We start from the raw sequence: 23,796 nt of genomic DNA, 5'->3' as shown, positions 1-23,796 counted from the left end.
GGGATCAATTGAGTCTCTACCAGTTTAGAAATTACAGCAACAGTAGTAGTAATTGTAGTGATGAATGGAAAAAAAAGTATATATATTATGTATAATATAGTAATTATGTATATATATATATATATATATATATATATATATATATATATATATATATATATATATATATATATATATATATATATATATATAATGATGCATAAAACATCATTAGAGAGAAATACAGTACGGGAAAAAGGATGGAAAGAAATTAAAGAAAACCAGAAGACAACGGAGAAGCTGGCACACAGGAGCTAAGGTACATGCATTGCAACTAAGGATTGTGAGGACACACTACTTTCTTTTAATCTATTTTTACTCAGATTAATTGAAATAATATTTTTTTAACCTACCAGTCATTTTGCCTGACTGATTCACCTACAAGACGTGTTGACAATGCAGATGTCATTTGAATCCTCCCTAATGGTATAACACTTAAATATTTCTATATATTATTGCGCTATATAATTCTTACTCCAGTTTCCACTCCACAGTCCAAGAATATGCTGAGGTTAGTTGGAGATGTCCAATTGCCAAAGTGTATCTGTAAGTGTGTTTTGTGATGGGTTGGCACTCTATCCTAGGTTGTTCCCTGCCTCCATGACTTTGGATGCCACACAGTCCTAAATAGAATTAGCAGTTACCGAAATGGACAGACGGATGGACTCACGTGTATTCTCGACTGTGCCATTTGCTTCTTAATGTATGATATTTCATTTTGTAGAAAGTTTAGTTTTGGTATGTGTTCACCTTTTTGAAAACTGCAAAACTGCATTTCGCCATGTAGATGCACGTGACTTAATACTAGGGGGCGCCGTTTGTAAAGGTAGCAAACATTTTTGTACTTGCCACTTTTTCAACATTGAGTGCAATTTTCTGACTTTTAGCTAGAAGTCAATGGTGTTGTGGATCATCAGGTTTTTTTGCTGTGTAGATTATGTTCAAAATTGTTCATCATATGTAAATATAAATGGTTTGTCTATATATGAATATGAAATGTAAATGTTAAATATAAAACTTAAATGTAAATATAAATGTTAAATATAAAACTTAAATGTAAATATAAATGTTAAATATAAATGTTAAATGTAAATGTAAATATAAATGTTATATATAAAACTTAAATGGTAAGATTGCCTCCTGTGTACTCTCTTGTTACTCTGTTGAAAGCAGGGTTATTATCATTATATAGCAAGAATCATGTATTAAAGGATGTCAAAATTAACTTAAATGTAAATACTTTCCATTACCATTATATAGGACTGTTTATAGCAAAAGGTCTGGTGTGGAAACATACCAGGCTAAGGAACTTCCGGAAAAATACTTAATTGTAACACATTTTTTACACTTTTTACTGTGTGGATATTGTGAGGTAAACAAGTAGAAAGACTTAAATGTGTGCTGGTTTGTAGTCGTGTGCAGGAGCTGATATGTACTTTGCAATGCTTTTTCTTTATTTTTAATTGGAGTAAAATTTTAATACAATAGTATTGCTGTGATGGATTTTATAGTGATATTTAAGCATTATGCCAGTTAATGCTATAGCTGAGTGAAACATGTTTTGCCCATTATAATGTTTTTAGTACGTAATGTGCATTGTGTATTCCTGTTGGACTCTCTAAAGGTTAGACACATAAAACTACAACTTTTGGCCAATCTCCAGCAGTGAATTATATCCTTAAAATACAAAACATAACACAACACTGAAAACGAACTTAAACTAAACTGGATTTCAAATATAAATTGACAATAACATAAAAATAAAATTCAAAAATCAAACTATAATAACCCTGATTGAAAGAATGTATTAATTGAAAGTAACTAAATTCTCTAAGTCGGTGATAGTTTCCCCATAAGTTCATTTAAATTTAGTAACATAGTCAGATATCCCATCCTGCTTGGCTATAAGACAAACAATTTTTAAATCTGTGAAGTTCATACATTTCCATATTTAAAAAAAAAGGCATTACTTCATAGTTTTCACGGTACCTCAGATGATTGTAAAATCTGAATTAGTTGTTGGATTCTGCAATGCATCTGATCCAGAGTGCAGTCCTGCCTTGTGTCCTCCTTTGCCTCTATTGGTCTTCAGGCTTTGCTGAAGTTAGAAGAATGGTGGATGTATGGATCGCAATATGAGTTTGCTCGACAGTATCCCTTTAAACTACTGAACACATATGAGAATAGAACTGAAGAATACGCTGAAGAGGGGGCTGTATAAATACCAGAATATTGAACTTTCAGTTTCACTTTCCGAGTTTCATTTTGACATTAGGCGTTTACCCATTCCCCTGCCAAAAATAACTTTAAACTCTGTTATTCAGTTTTGCATTTTCTATTCACTAAGAAACTGGTTTGCGCCAGATTTTTTCCATTATCTCTAGTCCTGTTTTTTTATGACTCAATAAGCGTGACAAGGTCCTGGTTGTGATTTGAAGCCCACCACGCTGTTATTGACATGTTGACTTGAAATTTCATACTTATACTGTCACAATAGGCCCTTTAATGTCTCCAATTAGGAGAGTGCTAAAAAAGTGTTAATACATTTACAATATAGTGTATAACATCAGAGATTACCAGACTGGGAGCATTGATAAAACAGTTTCAGTCGTGTTTCATTTAAATTTATCCAGTAACTTGCATAAGGAGAGCACACACAAAGACAGTAGGATCTTTACTCTGCTCTCTGTTCTGTATCACTTTAACATAAAAATAATCTAATCTATTAACTAAAATGTTATTTTTTTGGTACTTATCACTCAAGTAAGTGATTCACACAGGTAAAGACTGTTATCAATTTTGATCTTATTTGGTAATAAAGTTTTGATAGAGGACAGCCCAAAGTATCCAGAAACCAAATATGGGGTCAATCCATCCATTTCTATAGCGGCACCAACAGGCCAAATTTCAAGGTGCATTTTTTATTATATTTTTGAACCATTTGCTATAGGGTTGTGATCTTTTTTTCCCTCCCAGAATCCTTCTCAATTTGAATGTACCCATTGCTATTAGTCCACCATACTGGATTTTCTGCCATTTTTGAATTTTTCAAAAATTCTGCTTGGCCCCATTATTTCAGATTGTAGCTATATTTATCATAATGATTGTAATGTCAATGTTTTGTAACTTGCGAAATAGGTCAATATTTTGCAAGTGAAAAATAAGCTGTTGCATACAGGAATTGGAGGCAAACAAAAGTTTTATTACAAAAGAAAACAAACCGGAAAGTAACGGGACCGCGGGAGACCACAAACTGGGAAGAACACGGGCTAACAAGGGCGGCAACGGTAATGTCAGAATTGGGGCGTACAGGACTGGGAAGCACTTTTAACAAGGACTAAATGAGGGAGCAAACAATAGGCAGCTGGAATGAATCAGACAAGGGCCGGAATGAGAGGCAAGACCAACGGCGTAACACTGATTAATATAAACCCCAGACCATCATATTTTAAGTGAATATGTTGTTTTCTGTGTTGTAAGTAGCTTTCAGAGTACTGGAGGAGGTGGTAAGTGAGAACTGAGTGAAAAGAGTACTGGGTGACCTGGGTGGCTTTGATGAAGCACTGTCTGTCAGAACATTTCAATAAGCCGAGAAGAACGAATGACAGAACTACTGACAGTCGCTCAATCTAAGGGATACAAATCAGAGCAGATTATGGAAAATGTGTTATGTAAAAAATGAAAACTCATAAAGAAAGTGAAAAAATATTCTGTTTCTTGAAGCAAATATGCTCAAATAATGTGATGCCTCTGAAAGCAGATCACATTTTTATAGTGAGTTAAAGTGAAATACACCAGACAAATCAATTATGTGGTTTAGTTATGGAGTAAACAGCTTTTCTGTTCTGCCTAGCAAGTTAGATACAAGTCAGGTGAGTACTGTGTAACTATGGACAGCAAAACACCCCCCGCCTTACATAACAATTGTCAGAAAAAGGAGAGAAAGAATGAAACATCCGATCCTCACAAGATTAACATTGAAGGGGTATTAAAGTAGGGTGCTAAAATGTGCATTTTAAATGTAATTATAAGTTAACATATTGAGAAACTTTGTTCTCATGAAGTATCCACATATAAAATATGCTTTAGTTTGATAAAATACTATTGAGAACTATACCTATATAGAAATTAAATAGAACAGAAATAGGATTGTTATGTATTAAGTTAATGTTCCCGCACAGACAGAATAACGTGTGCCACACAGAGATTGTAGAGAGAAGCAGAGCGCACTGATGCCCATATGACTGTAATTATTGTGTGGAATAAAAAGACACAAACTAGAACAGTGAGTCCACACCTTTAATAAAACTCAAGTGAGAAACATGGTGGTAGCGTAGGTGACGGAAAAGTGCTGAAAGACACCCCAGTTTGTTACGAGAGTTCTGGACGCGGAGAAGCTAACACGAAAGAAAAAAATGGAGGGACTGAAACCACCGCCGACATTATGCCTCGAGAATAAAGACCTGGTGAAGTTGTGGAAAACGTGGAAGGAGGAGTTCAGTACACTGAACAGTTCAGTTCTGTTCAGTTCACTGTACATCGACCTTGCAATGTCGGAGGCAGGGGAAGCCATCAAGGTTAAGCTATTTCATTATCTTATTGGAGAGGGCAGATAATTGTTTCAAGCGCTGACGAGTGATGCAAGTCCCGCTTAGCTAAACGTGAGCTTTATGCAGAAACTAGAGAAACATACAGAAATTCGATGAACACTGGAACCCTAAAAACAAGACTGTAGAGAGATACAGATTTTTTTCAAGAAATCAGGCGGATGGGGAAAATATAGACAACTATGTCACAAAACTCAGGGTGTTAGCAAGCACATGCAATTTCGGGGAGATTAAATGTTCCCTCATACATAGCCGAATTATGTGTGGAACCAGTAATGCAAGTCTGCGACAAAGATTACTCAGAGAAGACAAATTGACTTTAGAGAGGTGCATGCAAATATGCAGAGCCACAGAACTGTCAAAGGAGAACAGCAGAACAATTGAGGGCAATGCAGGAGTGATAGACACAGTTAAGCAGGCATCAAAAGCAAGAGGCAAGTGAATAACTTGCAAGTTTTGTGGGAAAACACATGAGAGTAACAAAAACAACTGCCCAGCGTTTGGGGAAATCTGTAAAAAGTGCGGTAAAGCTAATCACTTTGCAAAAGTGTGCAAAACAGGGGTTCACACTGGCAAAAGACAGGTTTGAATGACAATGATCTGATGGGAATTCTTGTGGTTTTTTTGCCTATACACATGTGCTGAGCATTTTTTCTTGTTGGTGACTCTGAATGCTTGTGCAAAAACATGTGCACAACAGTGTGTGCATATGTGGCATTTCAGAGGACAGATGTGTTCACATTCAAGTTAGATACAAGTCACTTGTAATTATGACTGTGAACCGTCAAGAAAAGCATATCCAGTCTGAGAAAAAAATCAGAAAATGTATAATGAGCCTTGAAATGCGAATGCAGTCTCAAATGAAACAAACATAACTATAAAACCTGGTACCAGTGGGGATTAACCACGGACAAAGACATAAACACATGACCCAAAGCAGAAATAGAAACACAATCACATATGAATCATGAGAAAACTAAGAATCGGGTCACGTTAGCCCGATTCAATACTTTAAAAGAATAAAAATACATTACATGTATTCATTAATGTACTTTATTTGTTAATGTGTTATTAGAAAATAAGTAATAAGCTGTTAGAAATGTGCAGTTAGATAGACAGAAGGGTGTTTTGTTATCGCACAAGCCATGGAAGGGTGGGGATTACACATAAGTGGGGGTAGGTACTGTGGAATCAGGCAAGAGGCAAGAATTTACAATATACATTTATCTCTTTTTGTTAATGTGTTATTTTGAAATAAGTAAAAGATATGCTATAAAGCATTTAGCCAATGAGAATTAATAAAGAACTTAAGCATATTATCCCACATGGTACGGAACCCCGGACTATAGCTGCGACACCTCCTCCTAGCAACTTAACACAAGTAAACCCTACATGGGCACAACGCAAACTGACAAGACAGTGCAAGTATGGTACTCTAGGTAACATATTCTCACATCATTATTGTGTCAGGAGGTTGTTCCCTGCCATGCCAGCAGTCTCCGGGACAAGCCCAGACACCCGCTGCAAGCCTGAACAGAACAAACGATTGCAGAAATCCCAGGGATGGGTAAAATATTTAACATAAGACAATTTAGTTGTATTTTGTTAGTTTATTTTAAATAAGATGGACCTATTTATTTAATTACATTTATTAGCTGTAGGAACTAGTAAGCATCATTTAGCAGCAAGCATTAAAAACATATTTTTAAAAACTTTAACAGAATAAAACCTCAGTTATTTTAATAAACACGCTTTTTTCAGTAACTGTTTCTTCACGCTCATGTGCACAAACAGACTTCCCAGGCGTCAGGGCTTTAGAGTTTAACCTTAGGTCTGTGAAAACAGGACCGCGATGTGCATCCAATAGAGATGTTTGTTTACTAAACAATGAACATCACAACACAACAGACAGAGAACCACAAGGTTCAGAGAGTTTCCTTCTGGCAGTTTTGCAACAGGTGCTGATTATAAGGTTTGGGGGCACCTTAAAGTAAACTGCTGGCTATTTGCATGCTATTTATCAACACCAGTCTCACTGGATATATGTTCATGAAACAGTTTTTGCGTTTATTGTTTAGTTTAACCGTTTTCATTGCTGCTTATGCTGTAATTATTGTCTGATCCAGATACTGTTATTCTCTGTTAACTGACAGTCCATAGGAGGCAGGCAAAACTTCAAACCTGGAACCTGGAGAACATTCAACTTGAGCTGGTGTTTATGCTATACAGTTAAGGTAAACATCGCTAATGGAAAAGAAATCACATGGTGAGGATGGAAAAATGTGGCGTGTCGGAAGATATTATCAATACAATCCATCTTGTACTGTCGAAACAAGTCAACAAGTTGACCTGTCAGAATGAAACTAAAAGTATTCCTTTGTTTAAGTGCTATCCTGTTATCTCACTTCACTCGATTGTGCTCAACATAAATACACGTTCTAACAAGGCACGTTGTGACAGGAACAAGGGCAACTAAAACACAGTGGCATGCGAGAAGGAGCTCACCGATGCCACAGTACGACTTTACACTCTAGTTCTTTCTCTCCCTGACAGTAAGACACGTGCATTTACACTACCAATAGTTTTTGCACACCACAGGTTTTTACCACTTTTCCATTCAGTCAATGGCTAAAGGAGAGAGGATTTGTTTTATTCTAAGAGTCAAGGCTGGCTACTTTTGTTTCGACAAAGCTAGATGTCTGTTGTTCATTATATTTTGAGATAATTTACTGTAAGAGGTCTTATTTTTCCAGCGTCACCATGTGACTTATTTCCTTTAGCAATTTTTACTTTAACTGTAAAACATGAAAAGTAGCTGAAGTTGAAGGTTTTTTTACTTTTTTTAAATTTCAAGTTGCATGTGCCTCCTCATGACTGTCAGTTAACAGCGAATACCAGCTGCTTCAGGAAATTATTGCATCCATGTCACACCCTGCATTCCTGCTCCCTTGTTCTCTTCCTAAGGTGGCAACTAGCTGGATAAACAGGCAAATGACAGACAAGCCCAGGACGGATCCTGACTGTCAAAAGGAAACTGCAGGTGATCGGGGAGAACATTATTAACAATTTCCACTAGAGGGCAGACTAGCATAATGAATTGTTATATCTATCGTTGCTCCTCAGTCTTCACACTGTAATTTGTTACATTTTTTAATGGTTACCAGGCTCTATGTCTGCGGACTTTGCATGTTCTACCTGTGTGGTCAGGGGGTTTCCACTGGGTTCTCCAATTTCCTCCACAGTATATATTTTTTTAATATTGCCACATTTTGAAGTGTATAAAGATTTTTTTTTTATTTTAACAAGTGGAGTGAAATATCAAGATGATTAAAATTTTTTTTTAAGTAGATATAGAAATATTTACTCACTTTACTCATAATTAACATAACATATAATTTATTTACAAAACTAACTGGACTGAGCTTACAATATGTGTATGTTTCTGCAAATGTAACACATACAAAATGTCACATTTCGGTAATGTCTCAGTTAGGTTTAACAGCTAAAATGATATTAACTGTATGGGTCACTGTGCAATATGTTTTCACCCTGTCCATGGCCCATACATATCAGTGCATCCGTCTGCGCTGCTGTACAAATACACCTGACTTTACTTTGTTTACCGTAGTAACAGGCTCACGACACAATGGTATCAACATACACACTCTGTGTATCTTCACGCAGTTACACCTGGCAGCCTTTCTGGTGCATGAAATGAGATGAACTATGCAGCATTAATGCTAGGGAGGGTGCAGTGGTCAGCAGTGCTGCCTCACACCTCTGGGAGCAGCGTTAGTCTCCCCCATGGCTCCGTGTGTGTGGAGTTCACATGCTGTCCCAGTGTCGCAGTGGGGTTTCCTCCTGGCACAATGTACCCCCACCCCACAAAGTCCAAAACTTACTAACTTTAAAACTGGAATTACCAAATTGGCCCAACATCTGAATGTGCGCTGTGATGGGTTGGTGCCCCATCCTGGGTTGCTTGCTGCCTTGGGCCTGTAGCTTATGGGATAGACACCCCCATGACCCTGAATTGGAAAAGTGGGTTCAGAAAATGGAAGGATGGATGGATGGTTACTGTTTTTTTTTGTGACCAAATTTTTATTAGAGATTTTTTATAACAAAGAACAAAATGGAACAAAACAGAACATACTCCACCTCCACCCCCAATACACCCTGAGACAGAAGTTCAATTTAAAGAAACAGAAAACCAACAAAGGTCACCGGCACACTCAGCCATGGAGAGCACAGCTAAAAACTGAGGATAAAAGAAATAACACACTTATACCACTGAAAAATGTCAGAATTAGGAAAGTAAAAATCAAAACAAAAAACAAGGAATACGGCCTCAGGACATGACCTGCAACCAATCCTTGACCAGCTGCACGTCATGGACCCAGCTCTGGATTGTAGAACCAGACGAGTTGTTAATCCGGGCTGCAGAGAGTTCCAGCAGAAGCAGATCAAGAAAGGTGGACTTCCAGACAGAAGGAATGGTACGATCAGGTGACTTCCAACGAGAGGCTAATAACAACTTGGCCGCTAAGGAGGCAGACATCAGAAGCCTCTGCTGGAAGCGAGAGAGAGAGAGAGAAGAGAAGTCCAGGAGAAGAAGGACCATGGGAGACAGGGGGATGGGAGAGGAAAGAACTGAAGAGAGAGATCTGGCCACGTAATCCCAAAGAGCAGCCACTGGAGGACAGTCCCAGAACATATGGAGAAAGGTACCAGGGACCTGGAGGGGACAAAGATGACATAAGGGGTCAGGCTCTAAGCCCATGAGATGGCGTTTCCTGGGTGTGGGGTATAATCTGTGAACAAACTTAAATTGTGTTTGCTGGTGATTGGGATTTTTAGAACAATTTTTAATATTATGAAAAATAACACTCCAAGATAAGACGGGGGTGGGAGAGAGCTCCCCCTGCCAGACAGAAATTATGGGGAGAGGTTTATAGGAGGATTTGCGGAGGAGGGAAAAGAGACTGGACACGGGCTTAGAAACAGGAGAAAGGGACAGAGCAAATCTGCACAGCGGGTGAAACGGAAGAGGTGAGGAAAAGGAGATATTACAGGCCCTAAGCATGGACCTCAGCTGGAGGTAGAAAAAATATGAAGAAGAGGGAAGATTAAATGTGACCTTAAGAGACTGGAACAATTTGAGACCCGAGCTATCAAAAATGTCACCCAGGGTGGAGATACCTGACTGAGACCACGGCGAGGAAGAGATGAGGCGGCCTCCAATGTTCAGGACAGGATTATGGAGCAACGGAACACTGGGGTGCCATTTTGGGAAGGGGCCCAACAATTTCTCAGCCCTTCTCCATGTGCGAAGGGCCTGACAGATAATCGGACCGACGGAGGCAGAGATGGATTTGAATTTAACAGGGAGGAAAGGAAGCGAGGCTAGACGATGGGGGAGAACATATTCTGCTTCGATAGGAAGCCAGGCAGGGGGATGCTGGGGAGGACTGATCCAGCTCCAAACCGGCCTTAGAGTAAAAGCAAGGTGGTAAATTTCGAAGTCCGGGAGAGAGACGCCCCCATCCAACCGGTCACGGATTAGGGTAGAGTGTCTGACGGAGGGTCTCTTGCCATCCCAAAGAAAAGTAGAAATAGTAGACTTAACTGAGGCCCAGTACCCAGGTGGAGGGGAGAGGGGAAGCATGGAACTCATAAAATTAATTCTAGGGAGCACGTTCATCTTAATAACAGCCAGCCTAGCCCGAAATGAGAGGGGAAGAGAAGACCACGAGGAGATCGAGGCTTTAATGCCCTCGAGAGTGCGGCGGAAGCCAGCAGCTGTGCAACTGATGGGTAAATGTCCAACCCCAGGTATCTGAAAGACCCTGCCTGAGGAATAGAAGGAGGAAGTGAAGAGGAGCGGCAGGCAGGATTCAATGGAAGGAGAGAGGATTTTGCCCATTTAATCCTATAGCCAGACAGGGATTCGTATGACTGAAACAGGTTAAGGACATGAGGGAGATCCACAGGAGCATTGCCGAGGTAAAGAAGTAGATCATCAGCATATAAAGAAACTGTCCGAGGGACACCTTTCACTAGGATGGGGGAAATAACATCTGAGTGACAGAGAGCGGCAGCCAGAGGCTCCAACGACAGGTTAAAGAGTAGGGGGGAGAGGGGACAGCCCTGCCTGGCCCCCTGAAGAAGCCGAAAAGGAGGAGAAATGTTGGCATTAGTCAAAAGGACAGAAGAGGGGGAGGAGTAAAGGGTCTGGACTAGGTTGGTAAAATAAGAGCCAAAACACATTCTATGCAGGACCCTCCACAAAAATGACCAATTCATCCTATCGAAATCCTTCTCTGCGTCTAAAGAGAGAAGGGCGGCAGGGAAGGGAAAGGAAGGAGCAGTGTGAAGTACATGGAGGAGGCGACGGATGTTGTCGGCCGCATGACGGGATTTAATAAAACCAGTTTGGTCTGGGTGAATCAATTTGGAAATCACCGCCTGCAGTCGACGGGCAAGCACCTTGGCAAGCAGTTTGATGTCTGAATTCATAAGGGACAACGGGCGATAGCTGGAGCAATCTGTAGGGTCCTTACCTTGTTTGAGCAACAAAGTCATCAAGGACTGATTAAGAGAAGGATGGAGATGGGAGGCAGAAATGGCAGAATTCAGCATGTGGAAGAGCGGAATAGAGAGCTGCTTCCAGAAGGCAGAAAGGAGTTCCGGAGGGAGGCCATCGGGCCCTGGAGACTTCCCAAGACTCATGGAGTCCAGAGCCTCTTTAAGTTCTGTCATTGAAAGGGGAGCCTCGAGCATAGAGGCTTCTGGGCCTGAGAGACAAGGAAGTGGTACAGAGTCAAGAAACGAATCAGGGTCAGAGGGTGGAAAGACAGTGGGAGGGGAGAATAGAGTAAAATTGAAAAAAGCTACTGTTAATTTCCTGTGGGTCAGTGGTGAGAGCTCCGTCCTTGGTTCTAACAGAAGAAATTGAGGAGAAAGAGTCACATTGCCGGAGCCTGAGAGCCAACAACTTACTGGGCCTAGCACCCGAGACATAATATCGTGACCTAGTGCGATGAACCATAAACTCAGCGCGGTGTGACAGAAGGACATTTAGCTCCGCCCTGGTGTTTAAAATGAGGGTCTCATGATCCGGATCAACCACTACAGGACAAGCACTCTCTAAGTGAGCTAGCCGCCTTTCGAGATCACAGATCTTCCGGTGACGTTCGCGAGCCAGGCCACTGGCAAAAGCAACCGTGGCATCGCGGAGAAAGCCCTTTATTGCCATCCAGCAGTAGACTGGGTCATCAGTTGAGCCTGTATTAATTGAAATAAATTCTTCAAGTCTAGGAGTCAGATAGGCTATATATTTAGAGTTTTGAAGCAAAGAAGTGTTGAGCCTCCATCTTGGGGCCCGAGGAGAGAGAGTAGGTACAGCTAAGTGGAGGAGAGCACACTTGTGGTCAGACAAAGAGGAAGAAATCAGAGAAGCATTACAAACAGCAGAGGTAAGAGAGCGAGAAACAAAGATGTAGTCTATGCGAGACTGGGATTTGAAGTGAGGTGAGAAGAAGGAAAATTCTCTGGCGGAGGGGTTAATTAGGCGGAATGAATCGACCAAATTCAAGTCCTCCACGAATTTACACAGGGAACGTGTGGAGGGAGGCACCCGGCTACCCACGAGAGAGGGAGATTTATCAAGGACAGGGTTGTGGACAGCGTTAGCATCAGTTCCAATAACAAGGTCAAATTCCTGAAATTTAAGAAGGTGGTCAGAAAGATCCCGAAAGAATGAGGCGCGTGGGGGAGTGGGCGCGTATGCGGCAACAAAGCAGACCTTCCTACCCCCAGGTCAGAGAGGGCGTAACAGTACCTGCCGTCAGCATCCCCCCCAGAGTTAAGAATATGAATCTGAAGGGACCGCTTGACTAATATGGCTACTCCACATCTACGTGAGGAAGCTGATGAAGTGGAGATAACCCTGTAGAACCTGGAGGCCGCCCGCAGTGCATCTCGCTGGAGAAGGTGGGTCTCAATTAAAAAGGCAAGGTCGACGTGCTGCCTCTTCAAAAAATCAGTCACACTGGACCGTTTTTTGGGAGTATTCAGAGCCCTAACATTCCAGGAAGCTATATTTATATTGGCCATGATCAAAACAAAACAGATAGTAAGATGTAAACAAGTTAACAAAATCTCAATATGCCAGACATGAACCAGAAGCTGAATGTGCCGGTCGATGAACAGTGACTTCAGGAAGTAAGTCTCAGGGAAAAACCCCTTCCCACCACCCCAAACAGAGACAAAAATCCCCCAGACCCATGCTCCGGACAGGCAACGCAGCAGTAACATAGAAGACATTAAAAAACTAATCGGGACTGCGGCCAGGTCCAGAACAACCACCCTCCCGCCCCCTCCGACCGAAGTCAGAAACTGCGCGCACGTGGCGCCTGAAGCTAAGCCGCAAAACACACTAACTCCGCGCACACGTCCCCCAGCCCATTCTGAGTAACAGAGACACAGATCAAACAGACCCCGTACCACTGCTGCTGCCCCGTGTACAGAACAGGAAAAACGGCAAATGGGAGTAGTCAGGCAATAGCACTAAAGCAGACATCCAATTAATAAACTAATAGAAGCAGGCGCAAAGTGCAAAGTAAACAAAAACAAAAGCATCCCATAACAGTACAATACAATACACAGGACCCACAGCGATCGCAGAAAAATTTAAATAAATGTAAAAATAAAAATAAATGAATAATAATAATATATAAAAAAGAAAACGGCAAACCCAAAGGGGAGCGAAATAATTATACGGGAAGAGTCCCAAGAGACTGAAAATGATCCATGGCGGTGTTCGCGTCCTCCGGAGTAGCGGACATGACCTGCTGGCTTCCAAAAGACAGCTTCAGGCGCGCAGGGAAAATCAGGAAAGGAGAAAGACCCAACTCCTTCGCTCTCCGGATCGGCGCGTTCATCGCCTTCCTGGCTGCAGCCGTCTTGGCGCTAAAGTCTTGAAAGAAGAAAATTCTCCCATCTTCAAAACTGAGGTCCTGGACGATTCCCACGAATAAACCCCCGTTTTCCCGTATCCCGCTTGCCTGCCTTCTCCTTACCCGCACGATCGCCCGTCAGCTACACCCCGGATCGTGACAGAATGACAGACCACAAAAAGAAGCGGAGGAGACGGAGAGTCCCGCAGGGGACGATCCGTCTCGGCGCCTGCTCGCTCTCCAGGCTTTGGCTCCCGATTGAGGACGAGAGGGAAGTACCCGCCCTACCTCCAGCCCGGAGGCTGACCACACGCGACCCCGATCCCGTGTGGAAGTACTGGTTCTCCAGTGAGGACGAGGACGAGGAGCCCTTCCTCTACCCGTACCCGGAGCCGGAAGCCTTTCTTCCACCGTCCGTTTTCACGGACATCGCGCCGCCTCCCGCCACCGCCAGGCGCCAGCGGGGGAGAAGGAGGAGACCGGCGATCGCCAGTACGGAGGACCTCCCTCCATTGCTGCCGGCGGACCCCGCTCCCGTGCGGCCGCCGCTGCCGGCGGACCCCGCTCCCGTGCGGCCGCCGCCGCCTGCGCAGCCGCCTTCGCTGCCGCCGCCGCCTGCGCAGCCGCCTTCACTGCCGCCGCCGCCTGCGCAACCGCCTTCGCTGCCTGCTGCAGCTCCCGGGCCGGCGCCCCCACTGCAGCAACCTGCAGCTCCCGGGCAGGCGCCCCCTCTGCAGCCGCCTGCTGCAGCTCCCGGGCCGGCGCCCCCACTGCAGCAACCTGCAGCTCCCGGGCCGGCGCCCCCTCTGCAGCCGCCTGCTGCAGCTCCCGGGCAGGCGCCCCCACTGCAGCAACCTGCAGCTCCCGGGCAGGCGCCCCCACTGCAGCCCGCTCCTGTTCCTGACCGCGCTCCTGTTCCTGACCGCGCTCCTGTTCCTGTCCAGGCGCCCCCACTGCAGCAACCTGCAGCTCCCGGGCCGGCGCCCCCACAGCCTGACCATGTTCCTGTCCAGGCGCCCCCACTGCAGCCACCTGCAGCTCCCGGGCCGGCGCCCCCACTGCAGCCACCTGCAGCTCCCGGGCCGGCGCCCCCACTGCAGCCACCTGCAGCTCCCGACCGCGCTCCAAGTCCCGACCGCGCTCCAAGTCCCGACCGCGCTCCAAGTCCCGACCCCGCTCCAAGTCCCTTGGCCCCGGTTCCCGAGGAGGTCCCCGAAGACTCCACCGCAGCTCCTCCCTCTCTGGAGGTAGAGGAGCTGGAATGGGACCCCTCGGGGACAGAACTTGTGACCCCTTGTCCCTCACCCCGGCGACGTCGACCCCGACCTAAGTTCGGCCTGTCTGTGTCCCGTAAGGGGAGGGGACACAGACGCAGGGCTGGGGTCCCGCCCGCCCTGCCCCCTGGCTCGCCCTGCCTCGCCTGCGCTGGGGCTCGGTTGGCGCCTGCGGGTCCTGGCCCTCCGGGTCGGCTGTCGCCTGCGGGTCCCCCTCCGATGCCTCGTCGCCCCGCCTCGCTCCCCTCTCCGGGTCCTGGTCGGTCGCCTGGGGGCTCCCCGACGGCGGCTCCTCGGTCGCCTGCGGGGCCCCTACCTTCGGCCCGTCGGAGGACGTCGCCGCCTGCAGCGGCTCCCCCGCTCGCCTTGCCTTCGCCCTGGCCCCTTCCAGCTCCCTCGTCCCCTTCCCTGGTGCTCCCTCCTGCTCCCTCCCTGGCCCCTCCGCGGGTCCCTCGCCCTGTCTCCTCGGCCCCTCCGAGGTCCCCTCCGGCTCCGGCCTCCCGGCCGCCTGCGGCCCCTCCGGCTGCCTCCCGTCGCCCGCTGGGGCTCCCTCGGGCTCCCCTTCGCTCCCCCTCCTTCTCTCCCTTCTTCCCTGCCTCGGTCCCTTCTATCTCTGCTTCCCCTTTCTTTGTCCCTCGTCCCTTCACTCCTCCTGTGCCTCCTTCTCCCTCTGGGTTCCCTCCGTTCACTCCCGGTCCTTTTGTCCCGCCTGTTCCCTCTGTGTCCCCTTTTCTGGTCTGTTTGTCCGCTTTTCCTGTCCTGTGTAGTGTCCTGTCTTGGCTTCTGCCTTTGTGTCAGTTTTGCCTGTCTGTCTTGTTCCCTGTCCCTCGTTGATGGTTTTGGTTCTTGTTTTTCAGGTTTTGGTTCCCTGGTCTCGTCCCGTCCTTCGCCTCCTCCTGGGCGCGCCCGGTGCAGCGCGCCTTTGGGGGGGTTTCTGTCACGCCCGGCTCGTCCGCTCCTCCTGTGTGCCACGCCCCCTGCTTACCCACGTGTGTTTCCCGAATTGTACCCAGCTGTTTCCGTTTGCTGTCATTCAGTCTTGTGTATTTAAGTCCTGGTCTCCCCAGTTTGCTTTGTCTGTCATTGATGTTTCCTGATGTCTGATGTCCCTTGCCCCGATTCCCACGAATAAACCCCCGTTTTCCCGTATCCCGCTTGCCTGCCTTCTCCTTACCCGCACGATCGCCCGTCAGCTACACCCCGGATCGTGACAGCACCAAGTAACTTCATTTATACTGAGCCCTGATATCAATGTCAGCAAACTGTCAAATGTTTAATATAGTAGTGATTTGTGATGACAAAGTTGATGCGGCTCTCTCTCCCTGCATGACTCTGTATAGGCCTATCTTCATTTTTCTTTGTGTAATAAAAAGAAGCAAGGTATTTTAAATGTTTTATAATGTTTTATGTTGAATTTTTAAAATGATTATGAGCTTTTGTGATGATGGAGTTTATGATGTATTTTAATTTTTCTATCCGAATCCTTGAATTCTTTAGAACTACTAGTTCATCATCATCTTCGTCTAATTACGAAAAATTCTATAGGCAACATTAAAAACTCTTTAGACAACATTAAATCATCTATATGCATTGATATATGTTTGTCATTATAGACTAGATCTGGCAACTATGCAAGATAATCATGAAGCAGTATTGGGCTTTGAAGCGCAAACTGTAATGTGATGCAATGATATGGTCTGTTTTCAAGCAGCATGGAATTTACCAGGATCTAATTCTCTCCTGTTTCTTGCAGGAATTTTTATCTGTCACAGTGTGTGTCACGCCCGGCTCGTCCGCTCCTCCTGTGTGCCACGCCCCCTGCTTACCCACGTGTGTTTCCCGAATTGTACCCAGCTGTTTCCGTTTGCTGTCATTCAGTCTGGTGTATTTAAGTCCTGGTCTCCCCAGTTTGCCTTGTCTGTCATTGATGTTAGTGGCGTTACATGTCTCCTGCTCCCCGTTACCTCATTAAACCCCCGTTTTCCTGTTATCCCGCTTGCCTGCCTGCTCCTTCCACGCCCTACCGCACGATCGCCGCTTACCTCCGCGACCGGTCGTGACAGTGTGTCCTCTTCCTCTCTCTCCTAATCTGAAGGTACGATGACCTAAAATTTTATGTTAAATGTGGGGGGGTCCAAACGAATAATTATGAAGTGTGAGGGGACACGTCCCCCTCAGATTTAATGGCGGCGACGCCCAAGGATGGCCTGTTTACTTGGATTCTGCGGTTTTATTGCTGTCCTTGATGTGCATCATTATCCTATATTAGCTTTTCTTCAGGGAAAACACAACAATTTAAACTGCTCACCATGTGGTATCAGTGTTTGAGGCCATGCAAGCGTGCAAGCAAGGGAAAATATTGTCACCAAACTTATCTTGTACCTGCTTCCTGTCTTCTGCAGGAAGCACTTGCTTGTATATTCTAATCGAAACCATTTTAAAATAAAAAAATATTTAAATTAACATTATTTAGAGAGACAATATTTAAATATATATTTAACCTTTATTCTCTCCCCTGTATTGGTGGTGTGTCAGTCAGGGTGGTTTGTGATCCACCAGATCTCATTATATTTCATAGCAAAAATACAGCAGAATCTTTGTGGATTGAAATTATTTTTTATTTTATTTTCTAGGCTAAAAAGGGAAGAAATGGCACCAAAATTTATACACTGAAGTGAGACCTTGGATTGTTTTTTTCACATGGAAGCTCTCTGTGAAGGTAAATTAAGGTATAGAACATGTACTGTTGATTTGTAAAGCAAGAAATAAAGGAAAATGGAGTCATCTCTAGAAAATCCAAGTGGAAGAAAACAGAAGAGAAATGAATCATTTGAGGAGACACAGAAGAATCTGAGGAAAGTTCTAGATGAGCTTAAGAACTTGTTAAAGGAAGGCAAAGATCAAAATGATCCTGTGGTGAAAGACGCTGAGGATCGGATCCGAGTAGCATTGGATGTCCCAAAGGAAAACTGGGCTCATGGTCAAACTTTGAAAGATCTGATAGAGAATATTTATAGTAAGCTTAATGCTTTGGAAAGCTCCTCATTCCCACTAGAGAACATTTCAGTTGAGGATGTTCTGAAAAGTGCATCTGGAGGTTTGTGTCTCCAAGGTGTTTACAAAACTGGTAATTTGGAAGACCTGCTAGAAAAGAGACAGCAGCTCATTGAGATCCCTGAATCTTTCTCACTTTGTGGGCCTGAGCAGAGTGTAATGTTTGACCAGAAAGAATTTTCATCCCACAAGTCAGAGTCAGTTTTTCAAAAGGCCATGGAAAGACTGGGCTTCAGTTTAACTACTGCCTTGAATGCTGGATTTTGGGGCTTCGGGCTTGAAAATACAACAAATGGGAAGAAGTCTCATGAAGAAGAAAAGTCAAATGTACAGTCATCTGAACAGTCTCATGTATATTGCATAAAGTACAAATATGTGCCTTTGGCTTCCAGCTTCTTACACAAAGAGAAACTGAAATTGCTCGATGGAGCCATTCAGGAACTAAAATCAATTGAAACAATCCTTTTAAATTCAAATGATCAAGAAGTGCTTGATCATTTGATCATTGATCAAATGAATCATCTGATCATGATTCATTGAATCATGATTCATGAATTATTTGATCATGGCTCACATGTGAATCAGGGCCCTATACATTTTGGGGGAGTATTCTGCTGGAGAGCATCTGCTGAAGGTTTTAAAACTAGTGAGCTTTCAGAGGTGAAGAGCTTAACATCAGATGCCCTAAATGTGTATGTTGGTGCAGCATATAGTGGTCCTTCACTGAACTTCTCAGCTGGAGTAACAACAACATCTACACAGCTGAAAGGTGCTCTTCAAAGAAATTACAATGAAGCCCTCATGAGTCAAGTATGCTTATCAATACAAAAGACTGGTGGTCCAGCTCATACTGATGACCACTTTCAGTGGAAGTCACATCTTGTCACCAGCAACAAAACCTGGAGTGTAATTGACAGGGGAACCACCTTTGTTCCAGTATGGGAGATAATAATGGCAGCTCACAGTAATGTCTTCCAAGATGCATACATGCTAGCAACTTGTTTAAGGAAGATATTCAGTGATGTTCCAAATAAAAGTGTGGAGCAAATGTGGGGTGAAAATATTCTGGCTGCTGTTGCAAATGCAAAGAAAATGATTCAATCTGTTAAGGACTGGACAACCTCAGAAAGTGAAATGCATTTGATAGATTTGTTAGATTTAAAAACCAAGTTGAGAAATGGGACGGGGTCTCACAACATTTGGGTTGAAACGTGCCTCTCAGATCTATCACTTCAAGATTTCTTGGCCTACTGTTTTAAAATAAAAGGAATTGTGTTCAGTGGAAAAAAATGTATTAATTTCTTTTCTGGTAGAGAGTAGGGGTCTCCACAGGGTTAGCTGTGACTCACAGGCCATGCAGAGGACCTTTGGAGATAATGGTTGGCTGAGGCCCTCCAGTGGAAAACAATATAATTGCACTTAATTTATTTGCCTGAATGTTTCATTTTCTTTTCCTGCAGCATCCTCAGCACTTTTCCTTACAATAAAAAATAGTTCATATAACCAAGGAAGCACAGTGGCTTCTGCCATTGGCTCTCTGCGTGTAGAATTTGCATCTTCATACCCAATTCTTTCCTATTCATATCAAATACCGATGTGAATACCTTAGTATCATTTCCAGTATTTCATCTTGAAGATACTAAACTTCTTCCTCTTGTCTTAATTATTTCCTGAGCTGTCAGTTTGGCACCAGATGCTTTCTCATACTTTGCTTTAAGCTCTTCAGATGTTCTCATTTCTTTCACCTTTTTATATTCCCATCTGTACTTCTGGTTAAAATGCACATTCCAGGGACATTTGCCAGGATAAACTGCAGTTTCCTTGGGAGTTCATAACTGCATTAAAAGCAATTTAACCGTAACTTTTGAAAAAAAATTATCTAATGGTCTTATTCTTTCTCTCACTGTAAATTAGAATGTATCTTTATGCAACACTGAGGGAGGTTAACAGAATATCACTTTATAACTATTGTTCTGACAGTGCTACATATTTGTTGTTGATTATATTTTCAGGGGATGTAAGAGGCCACATTTTTCCAGCCTCATCATGTAATTTTTTAGTTCCTTAAAGAATTTTTAGTTTGACTGTATAACATAAACACAAGCTCAAGTTGAAGGTTTTTCCTCGTTTAAAGAAATTCAAATTATACATGCCTCCTAATTAATTCTTTGACATAAACACAAGCATAGGTTGAAGGTTTTTCCATCCATTTTCTGTAAGATGTTCTCTTCAGGGTTGCTGGGGTCTGGAGCCTATGGGTACAAGGTGGTGAACAACCCAGGATGGGGTACCAACCCATCACAGGGCACATTCAAACACCCTGTACTCACACACTTACACACCCTGTATTCATACACTCACACACCCTGTACTCACACACTCACATACCTGTACTCACACACTCACACACCCTGTACTCACACACTTACACACCCTGTACTCACACACTCACATACCCTGTACTCACACACTCACACACAATTCACTCACACACCCTGTACTCACACACCCTGTACTCACACACTCACACACAATTCACTCACACACCCTGTATTCACACACTCATACACCCTGTATTCACACACTCACACACCCTGTACTCACACACAATTCACTCACACACTCACACACCCTGTATTCACACTCACACACCCTGTACTCACACACAATTCACTCACACACCCTGTATTCACACACCACGCAGTCACACACTCACACACCCTGTACTCACACACTCACACACCCCGTACTCACACACCACGCAGTCACAAACTCACACACCCTGTACTCACACACCCTGTACTCATACATGCTCACCTGTGGCTAATTTGGTAATTTTCAAGTTGTGCAGGAAAAACCACAGTATCCGGACAAAATTTACCAGAACGACTCAAAGAGAACCTGCGAGCTCCATGAACAGAATCATGGCAGAGACTTGAACCCGGGTCCCAGAGGTATGAGGCAGCAGTGTAAACCCCTGCACCCCCGCGACAGCTGTTTAAGGTTTTTTTTTATTTCAAGCTCTGCATGCCTCCTATAGACTGTCATTTAGCAGAGAATACCAGGCGCATACTGGCAGCTATACGAACCGTACCCGTACACTTCTATTTCCTGCACTGTCAAAACGAAACTATAAAAGCGAAAGTATTTCGTTACATGAAGCACGTACTGTTCTGATACCATTTCAGTTGGAGTCCAAGTCCGGTTAATGCAGGTTAGTCAACCGTTTATCATTTTGTTTAACTTAAACTGTAAATGTATTCTGACTAATATAGATTTTAATTTCAGTGTATTAAACTTTAATTTACTTTTAAGATAAAAAATAAGGGTATAATATCCAGTGGAAATTGTGAGTGACGATATGCCTACGTTATATGAGTTACACTTTAAAAATTCCGAAGTCGGCTTGTACTTATACAATATATGAACTGGAGTAGGCTCGCTTTATACATTATGTATATAATGCTTAATTTCTATAAAACAGAAACGCACGATGTCTGCACTGTCCTTTCACACCTCCAGGATTCCGGATGCAGTTGCATTCTTGGTTCTTTGTGAGCAGTTTTCAAGTTTAAAAATAAATGCAAAGAATATGGCAGACCTACATCCGGTCAGTTCGCATTCATGTCCAGAGTAAATAATATACACTGATCGAGAGACGCCTGACAGTGGATGTAGTAGAACTTTAGAGGGTGTATTGCTTTTTATTATCAAGTGTTGGGATTTTATATTTGCATTATTATTTGCTGCAGGACACTGTGTGTATATTACAGTCCGATGGTTCCAGTTCAAAATGCAAACGCTAGTCGACACGCACTGTAATGGAAAAGGTTATAAAAATGGTGAGACCGTTAAAACAATTTAATTAATCTGTTTTCAGTGTTATTATTAAGCTGAAATTGATTTATGTTTGCTCTCATAGGGTTTACAACCTATCGAAAAAAGGCCTCAATCAGCTTTTACTGTGAAATCGAGACTCGAAAAACAAGTTAAATATTTCTAGACAACCTGTTCAGTTATTTTCATTATTTTGTTTTTTCGGTTTACAAAAATTTTAATAATGATAAAGGAAACCGCATCAATGGTTGTTGGTCGTCAAGCTTATTGCAATGCCATAGACATGCAAAGTAATGCTCGAAGAACACAACATTTCACATTTTATAGTGATGTTGTTTAAATCAAACATTGTTATGAAATCATACTTATACTGAGAATGGAGTTATGATGAAATCAACTGCCTCAAACTAGGTTTGTGGTTGCAGGGTGGGGACTTATACTGTACCTACAGGAAATAGCGTTTATATTCTGCTTGGCAACCAGACAGATGTGGAGATGTACTGACTTCCAGCCCCACAGTGGAGATCCCCCTAGTGGTGGTCGTCGCTCAGTGTTCTGCAGCCAGATCCTCTTGCCCTCTTACTTAGTGGCAAAACACACTGCAACATGGGTTATTTTCGTTGGGGAACCAAATGATTATCTGCTTAAATTAAAAGCAGCTGGACTTGACAGGGATCAATAGAACTTCCCAAGGGACCAGTGGACCATGGATATTGATATGTGGCCAGGAATCATGTTTCCTGACAACATACTTTGAATAAACTTTTAGTTAGCTGTATAACTGTATTAACTTGCTTTGTGGAGTAGCCGCTGTAGCAGCCAATAATGTAATAACTACCCTTAATGTAATAACTGGCAATAACATGATAATTTTGCCTTTGGCTCACCCAATCAAATGACTGTTTTTTTTTGTAACTAATCTGCAATTATTGAGTGCTTTCCCACTTAAAAAAACTTTTTTTGGAACCAGAAACTTTGTCGTGTTCCCACCACAGGAACTCGGTCTGACTAGTTCCTCCGAAGAACCCTTTTTAGTCCCTGCTTTTCGTTCGACCACAACCTATTGGGTAGGTGCTTGCAGCGATAACTTGGGGCCCTTTTCCACCGCACAAAGTACGGTACTTTCAGTATGGTACCTTCTGTACTTTCGCTTTTCCATTGACTTCCGGTCGAGTACCAGTACCAAAAGTTCCAGTACTGAAAGTGTCAAACCAGCTGGGGTACTTCTTTGGTACTTCGATATTTTGGGGTGGGACTGGCAAAAATTTCTGCTCTGTTGTGCTCTCGGTAATGACCGAATGAATGAGCTCACGGATACTAGTGCCAGAAATGAGTTTTCTCTGCAGGATGTCTGGTTTGGAAGAAATTTCTCGAAGTCCGATGTTTAAGTGTTTGACAAACTTTATTATCCGATGAGCTCAAAGGGAGCAGACACTCAGCAATCATGCGTCTCGTGTTCTGTTCCTCGAACAACAAGTGCATACATCTCTTATAGCCAAAAATGCCGTCATCAGACAGTGCAAAGAAAAGGATCAGGTGTTTGTAGACACCAGGCACTTCTGCTTATTGAGGCTTATCATCTCAGAACAGGGCAACCTGCACGGAATTTTCCTTTGCGGTTAAATTTATCCAATTGGTGAGTTAAATTTATCCAATTACCCAACTAATTTTATCTGACTTCCAGGTCATGCTGACCCGGGCCCTTGCTGAGCAGGCTTGATTGTGGCAAACGTTAGTTCCTTCATAGAAAATAAAAATCCCTTTACTTACAGTAAGCAAGCTTGCATTAGTACATTGTGCTTGATATATCAGACTGATTCAAGTGAGGTTATATTGTTTTAATTACAGTATTATAGGTAAATCAACAGCACCATTATAAGTTCTATTATTAATTACTGATTAGATATGTATATATATTTGCATAATCGTGAATTTTCTATCATACTGGGCTCAGCCTTAGATAGTGTGAAGAGCTCAGACATTCGGGATGGGCTCTAAGTAGAGCCGCTGCTCCTCCGCATCGAAAGG

At 43.4% G+C, this 23,796-nt stretch overlaps 1 protein-coding gene across 6 annotated transcripts in view; it reads left to right on the top strand.

The window, feature by feature from the left end:
* LOC125704464 (stonustoxin subunit alpha-like) overlaps positions 1 to 23,796 on the top strand; it is a 302,833-nt gene that overhangs the window by 210,627 nt on the left and 68,410 nt on the right. The gene's annotated exons all lie outside the window — the stretch shown is intronic.

Source organism: Brienomyrus brachyistius, chromosome 12 (genome assembly GCF_023856365.1).
Source record: "Brienomyrus brachyistius isolate T26 chromosome 12, BBRACH_0.4, whole genome shotgun sequence".
NCBI lineage: Eukaryota > Metazoa > Chordata > Actinopteri > Osteoglossiformes > Mormyridae > Brienomyrus > Brienomyrus brachyistius.
Note: the sequence above shows the minus strand (reverse complement) of the source record. Positions and strands in the feature narration are given on the sequence as shown.